This window comes from Meriones unguiculatus, assembly GCF_030254825.1.
Source record: "Meriones unguiculatus strain TT.TT164.6M chromosome 13 unlocalized genomic scaffold, Bangor_MerUng_6.1 Chr13_unordered_Scaffold_34, whole genome shotgun sequence".
Classification (NCBI taxonomy): domain Eukaryota; kingdom Metazoa; phylum Chordata; class Mammalia; order Rodentia; family Muridae; genus Meriones; species Meriones unguiculatus.
The window spans coordinates 3,558,584-3,570,948 of NW_026843646.1; the positions used below are offsets into that span (position 1 = coordinate 3,558,584).

The window sequence follows — 12,365 nt, forward strand, 5'->3', positions numbered from 1 at the left end:
ATGGACAGAAATGCCTCTGGAATGGTTATCCTGTACTATATAGCTAATATCCCAGGTTAGTTATTTTAATAGACTCTCTCCAAGCTCTCTGTGTTCTCATGGATCAATATATAAACTGGGACAAGTGTATCACAAAAGTGTAACACACTGTCCTATCAGGTGGTACATACTTTCACTTTGATTACTTGTAATCAGTGTTTTCAAGCTATTTCTACTACATAGATAATACCCTGCACCCTCATGAGTACCTTGACACTCTGTGTCTTGGTCCTCATCAGAATGTTAATGCATTTGCCATACACTTAAAAAACATCAATATGGATTCATGATTTATGTGCCTTCTGCAGCAGACTGGACTGTTATTTTTGTTTTAGTCTGCTGGGGCTAAGTGACAGATGATTTATAAACCAAGGCTTTACTTTTTACAGTTGTGAACTCTGGAAAGTCTAAAGTTAAATTATAAGGTCTAGTTGGGGGCATGCTTGTCTACAGTCATGTACTCACTTTATACTCAAATGTTCTAAAGGGCCACATGATTTTATAGGATCTCTTCAATAAGGTTATGAACCTATTTATAAGGGCTTCACCTCCCAGACCTGAGTACCTCCCAAGGATCTCCTGCAGTTCTGTTAATTTGGGTCTCAGGACTTCAACATAGGAATTTTGGGAGGACATAGATATGCAGAACATTTTGATGTTCAAATTGTTTTGTCATTTGACCAATGAGAGCTTGTATATTCGGCTTCTGTGTCTTTTTTTCTTTCCATTTTTTTATATTAGTTTTATTAATTACACTTTATTCACTTTGAATCCCTCTGTGCCCCCTCCCTCTTCCTCTCCCAATCCCATCCTCCCTTGTCCTTCACACATGTGCCTCCCCAAGTCCACTGATAGGGTAGGTCCTCCTCTCCCTCCCTATGATCATTGTCTATCAGGGCTCATCCCGAATAGCTTCACTGTCTTCCTCTTTGGCCTGGTAATGTTGCTACCCCCTCAGGGGGAGGTGATCAAAGAGTAGTCCAATCAGTTCATGTCAGAGACAGTCCCTGTTCCCATTACAATGGAACCTACTTGGACACTGAACTGCTGTGGGCAACATCTGTGCAGGGTTCTAGTTTATCTAAATCAATGGTCCTTGGCTGGAGTATCAGTCTCAGAAAATACCCCTGTGTCCAGATTTTTTTGGTTCTGTTGCTCTCCTTGTGGAGCACCTGTCCTCTCCATGTCATATTATTTCCTACTTCTTTCATGAAGTTCTTTGCACTCTGCCCAAAATTTGACTACAAGTCTCAGCATCTTCTCTGATACTCTGCAGGGTAGAGCCTTTCAGATTCCCTCTTTGGTAGGCTCCTGTCCTGTTCCGTTTTCTCCCTCTTCTGATGTCCACCATCTTTGCCTTTCTGAATGAGGATTCTGCATCTTAGCCAGAGTGATCCTCGTTCATAGTTGTCTAGATTTTAGTATGTTTATCCTATATTTTATGTCTATTATCCACTTATGAGTAGTATATACCCTGTGTGTCTTTCTGCTTCTGGGATACCTCACTCAGGATGATCTTTTCCAGTTCCCACCATTTGCCTGCAATTTTCATGATTTCCTTTTTTTTATTGCTGAGCAATATTCCATTATGTAGATATACCACAATTTCTGTATCCATTCCTCAGTTGAGGGGCACCTGGGTTGTTTCCAACTTCTATTACAAATAGAGCTGTTACAAACATGTTTGGACAAATGTCCTTGTTGTATACTTGAACATCTTTTGGATATATGCTTAGGAGTGGAATATTGAGGAAGCAGTATTCCTAATTGTTTGAGAAAGTGCCAGATTGATTTCCAAAGTGATTGTACAAGTTTATATTCCCACCAGGAGTGGAGAAGGGTTCCTCTTTCACAACATCCTCTTCAGCATGATTTGTCCCTTGAGCTTTAGATCTTAGCTATTCTGATTGCTGTAAGGTGAAATCTCGCAGTTGTTTTAATTTGCATTTCCCTGATGACTAAGGGTGTTGAGCATTTCTTTAAGTGTTTCTCTGTCATTCCTCTATTGAGAATTCTGTTTAGCTCTGTATCCCATTTTTTTAATTGGATTACTTGAGTTGTTGCTGTTTAACTTCTTGAGTTTTCTATATATTCTGGATATTAGCCCTCTTGTCAGATATAGGGTTAGTGAACATTCTTTCCCAATCTGTAGACAGGGTTCTTTGCTTTACAGAAACTTTTCAGTTTCATGAGGTCCCATTTATTGATTGTTGTTTAGAGCCTGTGTTGTTGGTGTTTTGTTACACCAGCTAAGACACAGGACCTGAGAAAGAGATTTTCCTGGCACAGGCAAGAAGAGCATAAGAGTCCTTTCCAAAGCAATGGTTTTCGTTAACAAAGCAATCACCGGAATTTACTTAGGGCATATAGATAAGTTCAAATGTGGATTCACCTACTCAGAGCCATTCTAAATTAAGTCCTATTCTCAATAATGTAAAAATAAGAGATAAAAAAGCACTCTTGGCTCAAAGTCATGCAGAAATAAATGTAAAAAATTTAAAATTATGGACAGAAATGCCTCTGGAATGTTTTGACCATAAATTCTTATCTCAAAATGAAGTAAAGGAGGCCATGAAAGTAGATTGCTCAGGGAGCAATGCCATCTGGTAATAATGTCTTATCTATGAGGGGGATGTTACAATACTACAGTTTTCACTTACAGAAAGGACAAAGCACAATTTCAGAAAACTTCTAACGTCCCTGTGTACACTATCCCTCAGGAAAAAAATCTATACCTTGAAAGATAGTTTGCATTTTGAAATCATTGTGTAGCCATGCCTGTTTTAGAAGTGTCCGTGGAGGTGTGCATGGTGGCACACAGCTGTAATCCCAGCACTCAAGGAAGATGAGGCAAACAGATTTATGTGATTTTGAGCATGGCTGGGTCTACAAAGTGAGTCCAGAACAGCTAAAGCTACACAAGAAAATTGTGTCTCAAAAACAACCAAACAAACAAACAAACTGAAAACACACTCTGTGGAACAATCTGGCCTCAGTCTGAAAGATTAGCCTGCACTGAATAATAGATTTAGGATGACAGGGATGCATTTCTGAGCTAAGCTATGATTTTTAAGTGGTCTATCCTTGAATCAAGGAATTAAAGAATAAAATAAGATGTACGAAGGAACCATTTTCCTTTTAATGAACAGCAATAAGTCTTCATATTCTACAAATAATTTCTGTTATCTATAAATGGCTGCATTGCTTTGTTAACTTCATCATTTATAACCAGATACTAGACATATAAATATAGGGTAATCATACTAAAATCTGTAGGGCTAAAGAAGCTAATCAAGAAAGAGGACCCTGGGTAAGATGCTCAGTCTCCATTCAGAAATAGAAACAGGATGGACACCAGAAGAGGGAAAAAGCAGGGAACTGGACAGGAGCCTACCAGAGAGGGCTTCTGAAAGACTCTATGCAGCAGGGTGTCAAAACAGATATTGAGACTCATAACCAACCTTTGGGCAGAGTGCAGGTAATCTTATGAAAGAAGGAGGAGAAAGAAAGACCTGGAAGGGACAGGAGCTCCACAAGGAGAGCAATAGAACCAGAAAAATCTGGGTACAGGGATTTTTGGAGACTCATACTCCAAACAAGCACAAAGAATGGATATAATGTAGTACCCCTGACAGATTTAGCACATTGCAGCTCAGTGTCCAAGAGGGTTTCCTAGTAATGGGAACAAGGACTGTCTGTGACATGAACTAAGGGCCTGGCTCTTTGGTCACCTCTGCCTGCATGGGGAACAGTCTTACCATTCCACAGAGGAAGACAATGAAGACAGTCCCTGTGAAACCTGATAGATTAGGTTTAGATGGATGGAGAGAAGTACCTTCCCTATCAGTGGAGTGGGGGGGGAATAGGAGAAGAAGAGGGAGAGAGGGTAGGATTGGGAGGGGATGAGGAGGGGTCTATAGCAGGGATACAAAGTGAATAAACTATAATCAATAAAAATAAAAATGAATTAAAAAATGCTGGAGTGTGTTTGTGTATACTTACATGTTTTGTGTATATGTGCTAGTGAGAGTACAACTTATTGCTGTTTATTATCTACATCCCATATATAAGTTCTTGACATGGAACACAATGAGTCTTTTGGCCAGTGACCACACTGGCCCTTATTTAGCCTGAAAATATATTTACATATCTGCTAGTGTGTGAATTTGCATATACAGCAGCCCAACTATAGAAACATTAGAAAAATCCGTAGCAGTGATATGGACTACTCAGGGATTGAGCTCAAATCATCAGGCTTAGCAATAACTAAATTTACCCACTGAGACAATTCTCTGACATTCACTTGCAGTTTTGAGAAAGTCTTATGAATAAGTCTTTACTCCTAAGAACCAACACGTTCCAAAATGAGACAGGAGTGTATAATTTTCATTTGCAAGTAGCATTTATTATTCAAATCATTTTATATTATTCCATTCTCTGATGACAATATATTCATAATCTGAATAAAGTACAATATTGTACTGATGTAATGTTTCAACTAAATTTTGTGCATGTCAGTGAGCTCAGTGGGAAGACTGTTATGCAAAACTGACAACATAAACTTGAAGATCATATAAGCATGACTAAAATAAACCCCACAAAGTGTCAGACAGTCTTCATATATCTGTCATAGCCTAAGAATGAATAGTCCACTAAACACACAACATGTTTTGAAATAAATCTCATTGCTGTTACATTAACTAGCACCTCTAGATAAATCTCTAAGAAGGCTAGATAAATCTCTAAGAAAGCTAGATAAATCTCTAGGAAGATGATGTGCCATATAGTAAATGTGGGAAAATGCAGAAACATGGAACTTCAAACAACATATACATATATATACACACACACATACTATTGAGCATTTATTAATTATTGATATCCAAGCAAGGCTTAAAAACAAACATTTTAAATGAATTTGTGAAAACATAAAAAAAAATACCACACGTTCTCAGAGACCCTTCCTTGAAAACTATGATCACAGACTGCCTGATATAAATAAGCAATGGACCACATAAATGATGGGGATCCCATTCTATACATTGCACAGAAAAATACCTTTCACCAAGTGGAAATGCATTAGAATATGAACAGCCACCACAGAAGGAATATCAGAACAACCTCATAAACTTCTGTGAATGGATTTGCTACACATACAGCAAATTCAATCCCTACTCCAATGTTCAAAATTCAGACCACAATCACAAATGGTGTTCTGCTCCATTACATTTAAGGGAACATGGTAAATAATTTACTTCCTCCAAGGCTATGATAAAAACAGATACAAAAAAAGGTTCTTTTCTTGAAAATGGATACATTTATTATGTACAAAGTAATCAACTCCTTTGTACAAATAGGGTTGCTCTCCTATGAATTCTTTTCTACTTCCTGACATCACGATAATATAAGATATTTACAGTACTAGAGACATGGCTTTGCAGTTAAGACAAGTTCATTCCCAGGACCTAGGTAAGGTTTTTGACAACTTTCTAGAATTTCTGGTATGAGAAGATCTGGTCTCAGAAAGACCAGACGATAAGGTCTGGTCTTCATGGAAACTAGAAAGGACAGGCACATCAAAAACACAAAGACAAACTGTTATCACATAATGGAAATGAAAACTAATTCTTAAATATGTTTACTCATGAATGTTTTACTTATATAAGCATTCATTACTGAACTCAGGTGTTGAGGCAACTACAGGCTTATCTATAAATGTTTTCTTCATCATGAATTCTTTCATGTAACAGAAATCAAACACGTACATTTGAAGTCAGAGAAATGAATCCTTCTCAGTTGGTGGTATCATTTGGGAATGTTTATGAAATGTATCCCTGCTGGAGAAAGTATGTTACCACATAGGTTACATTAATAAGGTTTCTCTCAAGTGTGAGCTCTTTTATGTATTAGGAGATGACTGTTACATGCAAAGCCTACCACATTGCTTACATTCATATGGTTTCTCTCCAGTATGTCTTTTTTATGTCATGGGAGATTACTATTATGTCAAAATGCTCTATCACATTGGTTACATTTGTAATGTTTCTCTCCAGTGTGCATTCTTCTATGTAGATGGAGATTATTATGGCATGAAAAGTTTTTCACACGTTGGTTACATTTATAGGGTTTCAGTCCAATAAGTGTTCTTGTTCAAGATGACTCTTACATGAAAAGACTTTATTATGAGACTGTTGTAAAAAGGTGATTCCACACGGCTTACATTCATAAGGTTTTTCTCCAGGATGTGTTCTTTTTGTCTTCAGAGACTACTCTGAAATGCATAGACTTTATAGACTACTCTGAAATGCATAGACTTTATCACTTTGGGTACATTCATAAGATTTCTCTCCAGTGTGAATTTTTTTATGTACTACCAGATGACTGTTCTGTGCAAAGGCTTTACGACATTCATTGCATTCATAAGGTTTCTCTCCAGTGTGAGTTCTTTTATGTCTTAGGAGAACACTGTTATATGCAAAGGCTTTACCACATTGGTTACATTCATAAGGTTTCTCTCCAGTGTGAGTTCTTTTATGTCTTAGGAGAACACTGTTACATGCAAAGGCTTTACTACATTCGTTGCATTCATAAGGTTTCTCTCCCGTGTGAGTTCGTTTATGTATTTGGCGACTACTGTTCTGTGCAAATGCTTTATCACATTGGTTACATTCATAGGGTTTTTCTCCAGTGTGAGTTCTGTTATGTACTAGGAGAGTATACCTCTGTGCAAAGGTTTTACCACATTGGATACATTCATAAGGTTTTTCTCCAGTGTGAGTTCCTTTATGTCTTATGAAATCACTGTTACATGCAAAGGCTTTACCACATTGGTTACATTCATAGGGTTTTTCTTCAGTGTGATTTCTTTTATGTCTTAAGAGATTACTGTTACATGCAAAGGCTTTATCACATTGGTTACATTCATAACGTTTTTCTCCTGTGTGAGTTCTTTTATGTATTAGGAGTTCAGTGTTAGATGCAAAGGCTTTATCACATTGGTTATCACATTGGTTACAGTCATAAGGTTTTTCTCCAGTGTGAGTTCTTTTATGTCTTAGGAGATGACTGTTCTGCGAAAAGGCTTTACCACATTGGTTACATTGATAACGTTTCTCTCCTGTGTGAACTCTTTTATGTATTAGGAGAACGTAGTTGGATGCAAAGGTTTTACCACACTGGTTACATTCATAGGGTTTCTCTCCAGTGTGAATTCTTTTATGTAGTAGGAGCTTTTGTTTAGATGAAAAGGCTTTAACACACTGGTTACATTTATAAGGTTTTTCACTAGTGTGAGTTCTGTTATGTACTAGGAGAATATACCTGTTTGCAAAGGCTTTACCACAGTGGTTACATTCATAGGGTTTCTCTCCCGTGTGAGTTCTGTTATGTAATAGGAGTGTACACCTCTGTGCAAAGGCTTTATCACATTGGTTACATTCATAAGGTTTTTCGCCAGTGTGAGTTCTTTTATGTATTAGGAGACCATTGTTGTATGCAAAGGCTTTACCACACTGGTTACATTCATAGGGTTTTTCTCCATTGTGAGTTCTATGTCTTAGGAGATAACCATTATTTGCCAAGGCTTTACCACATGGGTTACTTTCATAACGTTTCTCCCCAGTGTGAGCTTTTTTATGTATTATAAGAGTACTGTTACCTGCAAAGGCTTTGCCACATTGGTTACATTCCTCAGATATCTCTGCTATATGTGTCCTTTTATGTCTTAGGAGATGACTGTTATGTGCAAAAGCGTTACCATATTGGTTTGATTCATAGTGGTCCTCACGAATATGCTTACTTTCATATGTGTGGGGACTCCTGTGATGTGTAAAGACTTCACCATATTGAGTATCTTCAGGGGGTTTGTCTCCACTATGAGTATTTTCATACCTGCAAAGATAATTGATACATATGAAAACTTTACCACATTCATTACACTGATGAATCTAATTGTCCATGTCACTTAATTTTACAATTTGGTGTAAAGATAAATAGGAATTACATCTTAGTTTTCATCATTATTTTCACATTCACGGTTTTCTCCTTCTCTAGGGGGTGTTTTGCATATTTGAAAATACCTGTGATGGTGAAAATATTTGTCACCTTGCTCACATTTATACTATACTTTCTTACTTTATTCTTTAAGGTGTTTTGCCACATATTTGTACAAAACTGCAATACCTCAGAGTTTTAACTCACTGATTGGGTTAATAAATTTCCCTATACTGCACACCATGGTAAATTGCCAAAGTTAACTGTGAGAAACAGAATAATTTATATATTCCTAAAACTACATTTTCTGAAGTGTGATTTTTGTGAAAATTCCTAATGAAGTTGAATAACCAGTTAATTGATGTTGTTGTAATATTATGTGAAAGTGTGTCTGTGTATTGGAATGCTGATTGCTGAGACAGCAGAAAGCTAAGTGCTGAGCAGATTGCATAATTCTCTTTTTATGGTCCATCACCTGCCCTATATTTTGTAAACATTTGTCCTTCCTTACATTGGAAATAATAAAGAGCTGACAACTGATAGCAGGGCACAAAATGGAGGGCAGAACTTCTGAGTGAGAGAGGTTTGCTGGAAAGAAGAAAGCAAATGACAGGCGATTCACCAGCAGGACAGAGGGGTTAAGAGATAGACATGAAGATGAACAAAGAGGTAGTGCTGCCCATGCAGCAGGACACTGTATTAGGTTTATTTGTGTTAGGGAAAAAGAGGTTTCAGAATCCAACCAGTTAAATTGCCTAAGCTTTAAAATATAAAATAGTCTCTGTGTCATTATTTATACTGCTTGCATCTCTGAATAGTCCACATAAAGCATAATAGGTATCCCCATTTAAATATCTACTCATAATGGGGACTACTATTTATTTTAGTTGTTTTGAGTGGTATATTGTTTCTTTCAATATATCTATGACTTGTATTCATTGTGATATATGATATCCCTATTAAAAGAAGAATAATAAATGACATGGTTTCACGTTGCATTCACACATTTGATTTTTGTTCATTATAGATATGTGCTACAGGGATTATGGTTTTTCCACAACAACATTCCTGACTAAAAATCTGTCCTTCTCACAAAGCTTAGCAACATTATTACAAGTGTATGAGTAACCCCAGCTTTACTATGGACTACTTTAGTATAATGTTTTCTACATACTTTCAGCAACTATTTACTGTGAATACCTTTAGCAATATCTGAGTTGTAGGAAACTAAAGAAATGCAGCTCCACCTCATAGCACTAACAAGGCTATGATTTAAATGTTGATCTTGCATGAGGTATGGTTTCCTTGCATTCTTAGAGGAGTGCCTTGCAAACACACATCAAATACCTAACATGGAGGTAAATAGTTTAGTAACAAGTTAGTAATCATCAGTAAATATACTTAAATTTACACTGTCCCTTTTCTTTCAAATTTCCAAGACACATTAACATTTTCTCAGAACCATATTCATATCAGCTTACATATGAAAATTACCTTATATGTCTTCTAGAACTCTGACAATGCTTTTCAATATTATGATCTTCCCAACTGTAGCCTAAAATACAATACCAGAAAATGTAGGTTTTATTATTGGAAATAAGGCAAAATTTAGGTCATAATCTATGATCAATCAAAGAACCATTCATTTTAGTCTTCCCCATGGGCAAGTGAAATTACAGAAGTACATCAATAATAAATAAAGAGTTCCTCCCTCATTTTAAAAAGTAAAGATTATTCACTCTCATACCTATAGCAGTGAGATTCCTGTAGGTCTCCAGCATCACATCTTGGTAAAGATTCCTCTGGGAAGGATCCAGCAAAGCCCACTCTTCTCGAGTGAAGTTCACATGCACATCATTGTAGGTCAATGCATTCTAAAATATTCACACATGTGTACAACAGAAAGCATGAAACGGACAAAGTATACTGGAAATGTATACTTCGTTTATAATATTTTCATTGAATTCTGGTGTTTCTTCCTATTTTCTGATACACAGGTTCTAATGTAATCATGAAATCTTTTTAGGAGGAAACTGAATAGTGAGGTTCACCTCTCTAATTTCTGCATCCTTTCAGGAGGATATAGCCTTGCAAGAGAAATGCCAATTCACAGACATAGAGAGAGAGAGTAAACACTAACAGTAATGAGCACATATCAGATAAATAGTATGAACAATCCCTAACTAAAATAACAATGGACAAGCTAGGTGTATTTTCTCAAGTCTTTTATTCCAAGAACACTCAGGAGACAGGCCCAGGAGTATTTCATAGAGCTGGATGCTAGCCTGATCTATCCAGTAAGTTCCAGGACAGTCAGGGGTATGTAATAAAAACCTGTATATTCTGTAAAAATTAATCAACCAAATAAAAAACATAGAGACACCTCTGTGAACACTACACCAACAGCTCAGACAATAAGATCAACAATTAACAAAGGGACACATGAAGATGAAAATCACCTGGAAGGTAAACAACTCCATCAATAGAACAAATGATAGCATATGGACTGGGAGAGGACCTTCACCAACCTTATCTCTGACTGAAGGATAATATCTAAAATAAAGAATTGAAGAAATTAGACACCAACAAACCAAATAACCCAATTAAATCATGGCATAAAGAACTAAACAGACAACCCTCAACAGAGGCAGTGCTAATGGCTGAGACCCACTTAAAGATATGTTCGTTGTCCTTAGTCATCAAGGAAATGCAAATCAAAAGGACTCTGCATTTTGAGCTTACATTTGTCAGAATGGCTCAGATCATGAACTCAAGGGATAGCACATGGTGGTGAGGATGTGGAGTAAGGAAAACACACCTTCAGTGCTGGTGAGAATGAAAACTTGAACATCCACTTTGGAAATGCACCTAGACATTTCTCAAAAACTTTACAACAGTCCAACATCAATACCTATATACCTGAAGAGCTATACTACTCCGGGGAATATACCCAAAAGATGTTCTACCATAACACACGGACACTTGCTCAACTATGTTCATAGCAGATTTATTTGTAATAAATAGAAACTGGAAAAAACCTAGATGTCTTCTGTTGAAGAATGGATAAATAAAATGTGATACAGTTATACAACTGAATACCAATTCGCTATTAATAACAAAGACTTCATGCAATCAGCCAGAGAATGGATAGAGCTAGGAAATATTTTTCTGAGTGAGGTAACCCAGACCCTGAAAGACCCACATGGTACCTACTCACTCATAAGTGGAAATTAACCATAAAGTACAGGATAACCATGGAACAATCCACAGACCCAGAGTGTCAAGGAGAGCAAAGGGAGGATGTAGGAAACTCACTCAGAAGAGAAAATAAGATAGGTATCTGAATTAAATGGAGGGAAGGAATAGGGTGGGAGAGGGAGTGAGGAGGATAATGGGGATGGACATCAGATTTGGGGAAAGTAGAGGCAAGGAAGGAATGAAGAGAGAGAATAGAAATCAGGGTGGGTGAATTTGGAGGTCATGGGAGGCCCCTGGCAGGATACAGGTGTGGCCCTAGATGAGAAACCACAGCAGCATGTGTTACGGACCATGAAGTTACCAAATGAGAAATATAATATGCTCTGTTAAATCTCAAAATTCAACATGTGGATGAAGATCAATTGAAGAACAGATTTGATATGTACAAATACCTACATTTCAGGTCATCAGCCAGTAATATAAAAACAAAACAAAATTACAAAGCTAGATTAAGATTCAGATGAATCTCTATGTCTGAGGCTTGCCTGATTTACATACCTACTTACAGGACACACAAGACGGGAGAAATTTTTTCTTCAAAAACAAAACCAACAAAATTAATAATATAAAACAATAGATCAATAGTCCCTTAGAAAATGGAAGCAGTAATTAAAAGTCTGCCAAACACACACACATACACACACACACACACACACACACACATGCCCTGGGCTAGATGGTTTTAGCATTGAATCATACCCGATTTTCAAACAAGAGTTCATACCAATATTCATCAAAGTATTCCACAAAATACAAACAAAAGGAACATTGCCAAACTCATTGTGATGGCAGTCACCCTGATACACAAACCAAAGTCTCAACAAAGAAAGAAAATTTCAGAGCAATCTCACTCTAGAACATAGAAAAAAAACATATTCAATAAAATAATCACAAACCAAATCCAAAAATACATCAAATATATACACGATGAACAAATAGGCATCATCTCAGGGATACCAGGATGGTTCAAAATCCATCAGTGTAATCCACCATATAAAAAAACAAACAACAAAATCACATTATTATCTCATTAGATGAGAAAAAGCCTTTCACAAAATCCAACACCCCTTCATGTT

At 36.9% G+C, this 12,365-nt stretch overlaps 1 long non-coding RNA gene across 1 annotated transcript; it reads right to left on the reverse strand.

Moving 5' to 3' along the window:
• Nucleotides 1-5,674: 5,674 nt before the first annotated feature.
• LOC132650880 (uncharacterized) lies at nt 5,675-9,913 on the reverse strand. The gene is made up of 4 exons (XR_009588953.1): nt 9,779-9,913; nt 9,526-9,586; nt 7,838-7,929; nt 5,675-5,876 (listed from the first exon to the last, which is right to left on the reverse strand). It is a non-coding gene; the product is annotated as an uncharacterized LOC132650880 (long non-coding RNA).
• Nucleotides 9,914-12,365: the final 2,452 nt, after the last annotated feature.